The following is a 6,148-nucleotide window of genomic DNA, read 5'->3' as shown; positions in this document are numbered from 1 at the left end:
GAGCACCATCTGACCCCATCGCCTTAGGCCCCTCCGACCCCCTGGTCTCCCTCTCCCGCCTCCACTGAGCACCCTCTGACCCAGTCGTCTTAGGCAAGAATTGAGAAGATTAGAGGAGGAGGAGGAGGAGAAGTCAGCGAGATAGACAAAGAGCAACATAGAAAAGGAGTAGGAGAGAAGATAGGAGAGGTCAAGCTCATCAAGCTGCTGAAAGGTCCATGGTAAGGAGAAGGTAAAGGGAGATCACGAGGGGTATGGATGGATTTGGTGATGGAGGGTGATCTGCAAGGGGAGTGAAGGGAGCTAGGAGATGAAGGTCAGGGTTAAGGCTTGGATCTAGTGGGTAACGAAGGAGGAAGAGGAGGATAATGAGGTTTTTGAGACATATGTATTGTTTGTTGAAATGATTGTGAGGTGAATAGTCAGCATGCAGGTTGAAATAATATTACTTGGGCTAAAAATTCGTGAGTGCCAAGTATTCGTGAATGCCAAGTATTCGAGGAAATGCTATGAGATGTGCCCTCTAACTTGAAAATTTTGATTATTTCTTGATGAAGGTAATGTGATTTGATGCTGTGCTTATCGGACTAGTTGGGCACAACCTTTATGAATGCGAGATGTTTTATGTGTTATGATTGCGTTCTTTTGGAACCGCACACAATGTGTTTGTTGTTTTGCTTAAAGGAGAGAACTTGGTGTATATTGAATTCAATAGTTCAAAAAAAACATTTATCCCATTATGAAAAATCATGAAATTGTTCATATCTACACAAATGAAATAAAATTGAAGTGAAACTCAATTGAGATGATTGTCCATTGACCTCATTTTGTTACAGTTTTAGGTCGTTGTCTCTAATACATGTTAACTTTAACTAGTACATGTTAAACTATGTTCTATACCTATTAACTTTAATCATTATCTGTTAACTATAAACGGTTCCTGTTAACTTTAGCCAGTGCATGTTGACTGTATCCAATACATGTTAACTTTAGCCAGTATCTGTTAACTATATCTAGTACCTGTTAACTTTAACCAATATCTATTAACTATGTCTAGTAAATATTCAATATTTTTATAAATGTTCACGTTAGCTCTAATATCTGTTTGCTTATTAATTTAGCAGGTGATGAGAAAGTATTTAATATACGAATTATAAGTTACTCTGTAGGTAACAGTTATATGTGATGCTTAATCAGAACAGTTTATAGTTAACATGTACCTATAATAATTAACATACACATGTGATATTTAACAAGAACCAGTTATAATTAACAGGTACAGAGAATAAAGTTCCAATTCTAAATGTGACTTATCTTATCTTCTTTTGCTTAAAGATGGGTGAAATCTGCTAGTAGAATCATCTATGCACTTGAAATAGTTAGCAGGTACTGGATAAAGTTAACATGCAGTGGATATACTTAACTGGTACTGGGTATAGTTAACATGCAAAGTTCATAGTTAACAGGTACTAGTTAAAGTTAACAGGTAATTGCTAGAGTTAATAGATAATAACTAAAGTTAACAAACATCAAATGTAGTTAATAGGTACTAGTTACGATGACCCAAAACATAGTAAATGCGGTCAATAAACAACCATCTTAAATTGAGTTCTACTTTAATTTTGCTTCATTTGTATAGATATAAACAATTTCATAATTTTCATAATGAGATTACAAAGTTCTAATTTTGAATGCACAATTGTGTTCAATTAGACAATTAATTTTTTATTTTAGCCAAATAAAGTGAGAAAAATTACTTTAAAGCAAAAGTATAAATTATATCCAATACTTACTAATTTTAGCTAGTACCTATTAACTCTAACAAGTACATGTTAATTATAATATATACCTCTTAACTTTAACCAGTATTTGTTAACTATACTAGGTACCTGTTAACTTTAGCCATGATCTGGTAACTATATCTAGTATTTGTTAACTTTAGTCAATATGTGTTAACAATATCTAATATCAGTTAATATGTACTAGCTAAAGTTAATGGGTAGTGGATATAGTTGATAGGTATTAGCTAAATAGATATTGAATATAGTTAATAGATATTGACTAAAGCTAAAAGTTAATGGATAAATTTAACACGTGCTGAATATAGTTAACAACCAATAGGTAAGCTTAACAGTCAATGCTTAAACTTAATATCCAATATTCAAAATTAACATTTACTATACAAACTTAATAGTTCTACTGTAAACTTAACATACAATGAGTAAAGTTAATACCAACTAGGTAAAATTCATATCTAATCTTTCATAGTTCACAATCAACGCATACAATTATAAGTTTGTGTAGCTTTGATGTTTACATACATAGAACTACACAACGATATGTCTATTATATTTTTTTTTGAACATGACCTATTATTATTACATTCTCTCTCTCTCTCTCTCTCTCTCTCTCTCTCTCTCTCTCTCTCTCTCTCTCTCTCTCTCTCTCTCTCTCTCTCCCTCCTTCTTCCCCCCCCCCACACACTCGTCTATACTTATACTCGTTTAGCCTCTAGCTTCGGCCATGATCTACAACTCTTAGCAAAACACAAAAGTTAAATAAGTACAAAAGGATCATCATTTTTTTCTTAAAATTCAAGTAAAAAAGAGAAATATCAAACGAACTCATGCTCCCATGATGAATGACAGGACCAAAGACCAAATTATACAAAAAATAAAAGTTAGAATTGCAAATTCTCTCCCCCTCTAATTACAAATATGATTAATAAACTTATGAACTCTGCAATACTAAGAACTAGCCTGAATGCTAAATTTACTTCTTCATAAGCTCCTTCGCAAACACTTTAATCAAATTAATGCCTAAATATTCAATCAAATCTGTACACAAATTCAAAGTCTTCTCCTTCTACTGCTCCATGCTTCAAACACAAACTCAAACCTAAATTCAAACCTGATCCAATAGCTTCTCCTCAAAGCCTACTCTTCCTCCTTCTCCTTCACCTTTTCCAATGACCTCATTCTCTCTCATCTCGCTTCACCTCCCTTATCGTCGACACTACTTATAACAAGGGTGCTAAGGAGATATCAATGTTAGGGTTTAGGAAGGGGAAGGGGATGGAGCAGCGTCGGCTTAGGTAATGGAGGTAGGGGAGGAGATGTGCTTTTTTGATGATAGAGAGAGAGTAGGAGGAGAGGAAGGAGGAGCATCCATGAATTGGGTTAAGAGAGAGAGAAGGAGAGGAGGAGATGACTTTGATGATGGAGGGAGTAGGAGAAGAGAAGGAGAGAAATGAGGAGCATCCTTAAAGTGGGTTAGGAGAAGAGAAGGAGAGAAATGAGGAGCATCCTTGAAGTGGGTTAGGAGAGAGAGAAGGATAGGAGGAGATGAGGGAGGAGGAGCTATGTAGTGGGTTATAAGAGGAAGGAGAAGAGGAGGGAGAAGTAGATGAGATTTTTAGTGGATAGAGAGGGTAAAATTGGAAATTAAGGCAAAATACAATATTTAAGGCTAATACACATTAGAAATATTACAAGGAGGGGGTGGGGTAGGGGCCCATTTAGTTTTTATTTTTTGGGCCTAGACACAATTTTTCCACGAAAAATTGGGGAAAAGAAAACTATAAAATTTCCCAGAAGAACACTTATAAGAAAAGGAAAATGTAAGTTGGTTACTGACTAATTGGTTGAACTAAATAAATCTATCTCCAATTAATCTCCTACAATATCTTAGTCAAGTGTTTTATCAATTAGGATACAATGAAAATTTTTCAAACTAGCAAAATCATTTCTACATAAAGATTCATCAATATTTTAAGGGAAAATTGCTTCCCACTCCCTTGAAAAATAATTCATGTCTCATCCTCTACGTTAGTAAGTCAAACCCCCAACACCTTGTAGACATTAAATCTAAATAATTATTACCTTGTCCCCACCACTATATGCGGATGCAATACGATAATATTTCAGAAACCCGAAAGTCCCCCTTGGCTATAGTATATTGTCTTTGATTCAATATTGTTGGCAAAAATCTTTTTTATTTGGGACAAAACTTAGATGATGGCGATGTTTGGATAGGGAAGATAATTATGATACCAATTAGGCAATTGGATAATTTATTTGTAGGGGACAATCACTTCTTTTCCCTCTAAAGCTACTCAAAATATAGTTTATATTTCTCAATAGTTTTCATCAACAGTCAACATTCAGAGGGGTTGCAGTTAGAAATAACTATACCGTTAGAACGGAATAAAATTGCTAAAATACATGAAAAATATTTTACTGGCCGGGTTGTAGCTGAAGTAAGTTTCGTGTATTTTAATTTTTATTAATTTTGTAAAATTTTAGATTAACTTTTTAATGACCGTTTGCTATTATGTTCAACATTAGGTAGAAAGAAAAACATTTGTCGGTTTACCAATATCAGAAGAGGTAAGAGTTCACACACATGGCTCATACTATACAGTTAAACAATGTAGTGAATATCGTATAAATGAGTGTTTATTTTAAGAGGTAGGGATTAAGGAGAGAGTTACTCAAAATAGAAGGGTCATGGCTGTCTTCTCTCAAGAATGTTATTCAAGCTTGACAGACCAGAATCCATTACTTGGTGATGTATTATATTATGGATAACTAGAAGATATTGTGGAGATAGTCTATGCGTATTGTACAAAAGAAGTATGTAGTTATGTAATGTTTAAGGTTAAATGATGTTACGCTAATGGAACAAGGGATGCATATGGCTTTAAAATTATAAATCTAGATAAGGAGATATACTTGATTTGAAGTTTATGTTCACAGCAAGTGACTCAGTGCTTTTATACCAAAGATCCTAGGCAGCCAAAGGTTTGGGTTGTACTGTATGAGGAGCTGAGGACTCTTGTTCAACTTTCTCTTGATGAAAGCGCAGAGGGTTCTGATGACCCAAATGAGCCTGAAGGAGAAGTTTTTCCTAATTACTTATACTCACAAAATATCAAGTTTACTATGTATACTCTGCAAAATTGGCTTGACTTCCATAATGTAGGAGATTGAATGTAACTTATTTGGTATTTGTATAATTTAAAAGTAGTTACTTCAAGTTTTAATGTATATAATTTTGATTTTATCAATGCAATTATTAACATTCACCTATTTTGCTTTCATGTATTGAATACAAATTTAAATTATATAGATTAACAATTTAAGTTGTAGATGAGCCAAAGGATAAAGCGCTTAGGGGAAGTTTTCCAAGATCAAGCAGGGTTCATCCTCAGGTATAAGTATTAATTTATTCAAATAATTTTTTTCTGTGATACATCATATTTATAATTTTTTTATTTATGTAGGAATATTCTTAGGACCTTTTCGGAGTCCATTATCTCTACATGGATCCTCACCTATTAAAGGTATTAATATTTTAATTGAATTAAGTTCATTGAGAAATTTGTTTATTCATATTGTATTTATTATTTTTTTGGATATTGCGGGGGCATATACACATGCATCTCTTATGAGTCCACCTCATCATTGGGATTCATCGCCTGATCTAGGTATCACTTTTCACATTTAAAGTTCATTAATATTTTATATTCCTTATATATATGTACATACATATACATAGAGAAAAATGGCTATGCTTGGTACCAAGCATACTCATTTTACTTGGTAGTGATGTGGCATGATATGAGCCTTTGGATTGGAATAGGTTAAGGGGATGAGTGAGTGAACTATTTTGTGAAAAACCATCATCTCATTCTCTTTCCCCAAATCTCTCTCTCCCTCCATCTCTCTCTCTCTCTCTCTCTCTCTCTCTCTCTCTCTCTCTCTCTCTCTCTCTCTCTCTCTCTCCCTCCCCCTCCTCCCCTCTCTCCCTCCCCCTCTCTCTCATGATGTTACTGTGATGACTTAAAATGAGTTTTGGGGGGGAGGGAGATTCTAGTTCCCTCCAAGATTTTTTAACGGCGTTAACATCGGCAGTAATACTTTTCCGGCGTTTGTTCACGAGGCGAAGAAAAAGTCTTAGGGAAACTAGAATTTTTCGGCGGAATACTTGAAAGGAAACGACAGGAAAGTTTCACCGGCAAAAAGAAAACGATGTTCGTTCATCGGCAGAATATTTGTAAGGAAATCGATGACTTGAGATAAAAATAGAGTACGATCAACACGAGCCCGCCGAGCGGGGGCCGCATCTTCGCCCTGTACACTATCTC

This window comes from Asparagus officinalis, chromosome 5 (assembly GCF_001876935.1).
Source record: "Asparagus officinalis chromosome 5, Aspof.V1, whole genome shotgun sequence".
NCBI classification, from domain to species: Eukaryota; Viridiplantae; Streptophyta; class Magnoliopsida; order Asparagales; family Asparagaceae; genus Asparagus; species Asparagus officinalis.
Note: the sequence above shows the minus strand (reverse complement) of the source record.